The following is a 7,347-nucleotide window of genomic DNA, read 5'->3' as shown; positions in this document are numbered from 1 at the left end:
GAGGATTTAGTTTTTTAATGTAATGGCTCATGTGATAATTGTATTTTATGAGAATAAAAACTCTGCACAGTGGACAAGCTTTATGGAGCGCCACTGTTTGAACCCAGACATGCTGCCAGCTACAAATAGGCTACTGCGAATACTTAGCAGCTCATGGGGTTTAGCTTTTTTTTTTTGTATCCATAACCTCATTTACAGAATAAGATTTAAGATTTAAGCGAATGGTATTTTAATGAAAGATTAACTTTGGCTGAGCATTTCAACCACTCTGACCACCTCATGTCATTATTAACGTGTGGAATGGAAACTGCACCTTGTGCTATTAACAAACTGTCTAAAAGCAAAAGTCAACGCTTGAAAAACTAAGAGAACTTTGCCTGAATTTACACAGGAAGTAAATGGACAAACACTAATTCAATTCAGTTTGTACTGTGGTTACTGTACATGGTTTAAATGCTCAGTAAAAGCTTTAAGCTATATGCAGGTTATACCTTTGCATCAAAATGGAGGGAGCTTTTAGGAAGTTTTTTGTCTTGAAGTCTTGAAGCAAGTTTGCAAGAAATGTAAGGTTTGAATGAGACAGCAGTTTCAGGTTCAAGGGCATGTTGCTTCTTTTAGAGAACAACGTCCAACAAAGAGACACCAACAAGCTGCATTATGAATCCCAGGGTTCTATCTGATACTTCATATGTGTTTTAATGGCATGTTGCATCTCATTCATATTGCATTAGTGTGAAAAACATGAATGTAACTTCTTCGTAATCTTGTCCAGTTAATAATCTTTACAGTACAACAAACAAGCAATGGAGTTGAACTCTGATGTCTGTTATTTACATCCTGCAGCAGCTTATTCACTGTTTCAAGTTAAATATTTACCTGTGACTATGACCATGTGATATTTGCTTTCTTTAGCACTTCACAATGCTCGACCGAAAGCTCCATTACACCATATATTCAGACAATGAAAAGGGAAATAAGGAGATTAGGCAGAACAATAGTTGGTGACATTTTTTTTTTTTTTTTTTTTGCTGAGGGGATAGAGGCATTGCTGGCAGCTCCTGTTCATTTCTGTTTGCAGACACCACCTATCACACACATGTCTGTATGGGAAAAGACACTGGTAATATAGGAAAATTGCATATCAGGTTATGAGAGGGATAAAGCACCAGCACCAGAACAGGAACCCTTAAAACATGTGATGTAAAAAGAGAAGAGAAAGTAGATGCTCAGGCAAACTCTACATCAAAATACTGTTATTGACTACAGTCAGGGCAGCATGGTGGCTGAGTGGTTAGCACTGTTGCCTCACAGCAAGAAGGTCGTGGGTTCGCATCCCGGCCTTTCTGTGTGGAGTTTGCATGTTCTCCCTGTGCTTGCGTGGGTTTACTCCGGGTACTCCGGTTTCCTCCCACAGTCCAAAAACATGCATGTCAGGTTGATTGGTGACTCTAAAATTGCCCGTAGGAGTGAGTGTGAGTGTGTGAGGTTGTCTGTCTTTGTGTGTCTATATGTGGCCCTGCGACAGACTGGTGACCTGTCTAGGGTGTACCCCTGCCTTCCACCCGAGAGAGAGCTGGGATAGGCTCCAGCGGATCCCCGTGACCCTGAACAGGAAAAGCGGGTACAGAAGATGGATGGATGGATGGATGGACTACAGTCATACAGATTCATGCTTTTTTTGTTTTAATAAAGTATCATCAGATGGCTGGTTATATTATGATTTCCATATTGAGTCTGTCTGTTGACCTCTCCTGGACAAAAACGTACATATGTCCTCCTGGTCATGACTGCCTCTTTTATGAAAATAACACAGCTGAGCCTTTTTAAATGACAACTGAATTACAGCAAAATCCCTTCATATTGTTTTTTACATCCAAGAGGTTTAATATTGTCCCTGTTCACTCGCTGCCACACATTTTTCTGATATACAGTACTGTCTGGAGGCACATGAAAAAATAATAGAAACTCATGTAATTCTTGAAGATGTTGGGTTGATAGTTTTAAGTGTGCAGATGTAATCACACCCTGCAGTGACGTCGCAGTGCACGCCATCGAGTGAGGTGAGGTGTTAAGTTCACCCAAAGGTCAGGAAAAAAACACGACTTCTCAAAATAAGCATCAGAACTATGACTTAGAAAAATATACAGTATAACAGGACAATTGCAGTTATGGAAGCACTATTCAGGCCATTTGTTAAAGTAAAAGTACAGGACAGTAAGTATAGCAAAACATTAATATAATGGACTCCTGTCAGTGTTGGATTATTAGTGACACTGACATGTATGTAGTTCCTCTTGCTTGGATACACTGTTGATACTGCTCCTGCTAACCTGTGTTGTCTAAACTGAGTAGTGTTGCCACATAGGGCATTAAAACAGATTTTGAATTAGGTGCCTGAACCTCCACCCAGCTACCATCTAGGAGGTCAAGGCATGTCTACACACTGAATGCGATAAGGTAGAATTTGGAATAATTTTTAAACCTGCTAATTTCATGTCTTTCCACACTGAGGGCTATAAGCAGGAAGGACTTTGAAAACTTCTGAGTCAGTTCATCTTTTTACTGTAAACTTTAGAGACAAAAGAGACAGAAACTATATTTATCTGTACATACGCCCCTATGCTTGCACTGTTAGCCACTCATCTTAGGTCTGCACAGTCATGTTGGGAGGTACTGTATTGCCCAATATCGCTTGAAGCTGATCAGATGCAAAAAATCTTGTCAGTGTGCTTTTTAAGTGAACAGCTGAACTATTTGTTTAAACATGGAAGCTTTCCAGCACAAGCTGACATGGCCACAGGTACTGACATTGAAGTCTTGCAACAACAAGGGGTTATGTAAAAGCAATGACCAACTTTAAGCACAAACCATGTGTTCTTACTGCAAGCATCATTTTTCCTAACATAAGTTACATAGAAAACATGACAGGTAGTAATGTAATTTTACCCTGATAATAAATAATTTAGCCAAAAACTGAATAAGCGTAAAACAAATGAGTGAAGTAGTTTTAGTAGTTAACGCCACAGTTTTGGTACTAAAAGCAAAGCTGAAGGTCATTTCTTATTTGAAGGAAGTGCAATGTCAAGAAGTGTAAAACATCTGATGGCTATATTTTTCCTTATGGTCACAATTAACTATTACAACTAAGATGAATAGGAAGAAGATAAAGACGATAAAAAAGGCAATAATGTACATATAGGCTGTTTGCCAACTGCAATACAACAGAAGAAGTGTGCAGAAGTACAAGTGAAGTTGCATTGGTGAAGCTACCAACAGTGAAGACAATGAGGAAACAAAGAAACTGGCAACCATAATCAATGACAACACATTGTAGGACTAAAAGTCTGGCCACATTTTGTTTGTTGGACTGTTATGCATCCAAAGAGCATAGCTCAACATTGTACAATAAGAATATCCCCTGACAAACAACACATAATGAGTTTTTGTCTCGTCAGCAGTCCTGTTTAATGTGAGGAACTAGTTTTTAAGTGATACACTTATCCTTAAATGGCTTAGACCACTTAAATGTGAAGCTTTGTATTATTGCCAAGGTTGATTCATTATTGACTGATGCTGTTTAAACATACACTGGTCAAAATTAACTTGGCCCTAACTTGGTGGTGGCACATAGACAGGGTTAGTGGACATAAAATGAACATTGTACATATTTATCTACTATGGTGACACAATCTAGTTGAATAATATATAGTTGTAACAAAGTATTGCTGCAGTCGATTGCTGCTGACTGTTATTAACTATTATTATATTATTTATTATTAACTATTATTCTGTATATTTTTGAGATATAGTGAGCATGTATGTGTTATAAAGCTGGTCATGTGGTGTCTGCATAAGTACTTCAGTAAATCTTTGAATGCATGAAACAGTATTTTTACTATTTCCTCTTAAGTAAAGGATTTGAACTCTTTCTGCCACATCTAAATCTCTGTCAATGTCACTCTTTTGTATTCAGGCTGTCAATGCCACTTGTTCATGTGAACGCATAGAGGAACAGACTCTCAACATACTGTATCTACATGTAAGTTTAGTATGTTTCTCATGGACATGTGAGACCTTAGGGCTGGAGCTCAACGTTTAAACACAGCAAATATTCGGTGCTTTCTTGGAAAAGGTGTAATTTCCTCAGGGGGGAGAAGAAAACAACTGGAGCAGTGAGCTGAGGGGCGGAAATGTTTTATCTGAAGATACAGAAAGTTCACTGTCACATCTTTTGTTCTGTTTCTCACCCCTCAAACACACTCCTCCCTGCTAATAAAACAGATTTATTTTCTAACACAGTAGGTGAAGAACACAGAGCTGATGGAAGATATACCCTTGGTTGGATTTGATCACAGGCCAGCTCATCTGCAGCATTAGATCTGCAGGCTGGGGAGCTTCAACTTAAATAATGGCTTTTTTTGTCCCCCTCCCCCTGTCCTCCATATTTCTAATCAGAGCCTCTAATAGAAGTGTTACTTCTGAGGAATGTCTTTGCTGTTTTGGCACACCAGTGACCTGCCGCATTGTTCTTACATATATCATCTGCTGAGTTGTCCCGAAGGCTCATACCATGTTAGAATCAGGACCAACCTGTGTTTGTATGTGTGTGTGTCCTTGGCTGCTGTGGTTGGCCCCCTCACACCTGAACGTGGTTTCTTTCACCATGTTACGATTTTCTGCCAGTGTTTAGGTGTCACGCAGAACCTTCCAGTAAGACACACCAAATAAATCAGCCTGGTCTCTGACACTCAGAAACCCTGTGTACCCCCCCCCCCCCCCCAGTCCTCCTTGTACTGTCTAACAGAACAGAAATGGAATTCAACTTGGTGTAGTCTATGCAGAAAAAAAAAAGGAAGCAATTTTTTGCTTGTCGTTTTTTTAATGGTGAGTTGTTCACAATTTACTTCCCCAGAGGCTGAACAGGAGTGGGGGTGGGTATGAGCTTGCACTAAGAGGTTATTACGCTCTGTTTATTAGAAACCTTTACTGTAATGTCATCTGTTTTATGTGTTGCCGTTGAGTGAATGTGTATTTAATTGTGTTTGGATGTGCCTCTGCATGTATGAGACTGTGTCTGATGCAGGATGCTGCTCTCAGAGGTGCCTCAAGCCTCCAGCCAGCATCCCGAGCATATGTAATGTTGAACCAGGCACATGTCAAGCACAACACCAGCTCAACCACGACGACACACGGGCACACACAAGCAAGATAACTTCCTCTACGTTGTAAATCCAGTTCTTCTTGCTGTTTGGCAGATCAGTGGTGGTGACATTCATGAGCTGACCTGTCATTCAGAGAGAGCGTGGCTGATTTAGCCTTCATTAAGACTGAATGAGTTTTACACAAAGGTATACTGACCAGAGCTTGTGTTGAAATACACTTATATGTATGTACAGATTGAGTGTTTTTAGATGATGTGTCAGCCATCTGTCATCTGTGGGTTTTTTTTTTTTTTTACAAATACACACCCCTGGCCTGATGTTGTGTAGTTCCCCTGGTGCTACCAAAATAGCTGTGACCCTCCACAAGACCTTGTGAAGGTGTCCTCTGGTATCTGACACCAAGATGTTAGCAGCAGATCCTTTCAGTCCTGTACATTGTGTGGTGGTGCCTCTGTGGACATGCTTTTCCAGAACATTCCTGCCCAGCTCATTCCCAGGTAAACGAGGCACCCACCCACGTAGACGAAAGTGTGACTTATCAGTCCAGCTTCTACTGCCCCATTGTCCAGTTCTGATGCTCACATGCCCATTGTAGGTGCTTTAGGCAGTGGACGTGGTGGAGACCAGAGCAGAGCTAATATGAAAGCACTTTTTAAACTAGCTTTTATCACAAAGTCAAGTCCAAACTAGACAGAGGTATAATGAAGCTAACATATCTGCTTCTTTACGTGGTATGTCAATGTTAGAGCCCACAAATTACCAAAAAACCTAATAAGTTTTACAGATAAGATTCAAAAACTAGTGTCCTTCTGGCTTGGAATGTAAATCATTTGTGGTATGGATTAACCTAGGGAGGGGAGTTAAAGCACACTGGGATAGTCACAATTATAGTAATTAAAAGTGAAAGGTTATGATTACAACAGGATGAGAGTGTGTGATTCCAGCCTTTGTGATTTTCTATAATTGCTGCTTTGTTACTGTATGGTCCACCATCATCAACCCCACACATTTGAAAAGTTTGAATTTGAAAAGTTGCATCAGGCTAATCCAAATTTGTTTAGAGGTTTAATTAATACTGCCCGACCCACGTCTGACCAGGTGGACCTAAAAGCTCTATAGCTTGGAGTTACATTGACTTTTTCCCACACAGATAGTAGATTATTAACGGTGACTGTATTCCTGGAATTTACACCACGGTGCAGAATAGTACAGTTAATCCTCATAAAAAGAAGATTGAGGGAGGGGGATTTGGGTGAGGGTGGGGGGAAGAATGAGGTTAGGAAAAGAGGGAAGAGGAGGGAGAAACATGTAAAGGTGGGTTTTAAAACATGTACACACAGCATGTCTGCATTCAGCCAAACTCACCAACAAGCAGGTTGATGTGTCATCATTTGAAGGTGAAGATTTCACATTTTAGGGGTTTTCTTTAACTGATAAAATGATTAAGTTCTGCATCAGATTTTTTTTATTTATCATGATTCAGAAGCTAATAATATAATTAATGATTTACACTGTGTAGGAAAGTCCATTGTCAGTTTTCTACTGATGATTAATTTCAAGTAGCTCCATGAGTGACATTTCAGGTATGTGCTTTGTTTGTTTGTACACACTGCTCGAACACCACCTACGAGTCTTTTTAGGATTCAAATCATCGACTCAGTCATGCACTGAACCGCTCCCATTTGACATTGAACGAGAGGTGAAAGGAGGATACGTCACATTATCGTTACCCTGCCTCTTCAGCTGGTGATGCAGTGCTCTTGGTTTGGTTTTTTTTTTTTTTTTTTGCCCTTGTGAGCAAACATGCAAATCAATAACACGCTCATATCTGCAATGTCAGCCTGACGAACATTACCACCTAACCTCTGTTGCACCGTGTGTGTTGGGCCATGGAATGGAATGAACTTAACGAGAGCTGAAACATAGATTTAATTAACCTCCCCTGTATTACAGTGGTAACACAACTTATGTTTAGTCTGATTGAATGGAAAATGTACCCAATGTCTATAGCCAGTCTGTTGTTTTTAACTGTGTAGGAACACTACAAGCTGGTGTTACATGTCAGCACCAGTTGCTAGAAAGTTTCTAGTTTCTAGTTTCTAGGGGCCTAATATCTTATCGCTATGCCAGAAACGTAACTTTGGAAATACCAAGAGGTCAGTGTGCACAGAACATGTTACATAAG

The sequence above is a fragment of the Mastacembelus armatus genome, chromosome 23 (assembly GCF_900324485.2).
Source record: "Mastacembelus armatus chromosome 23, fMasArm1.2, whole genome shotgun sequence".
Lineage (NCBI taxonomy): Eukaryota > Metazoa > Chordata > Actinopteri > Synbranchiformes > Mastacembelidae > Mastacembelus > Mastacembelus armatus.
This window is presented reverse-complemented; position numbering follows the sequence as displayed.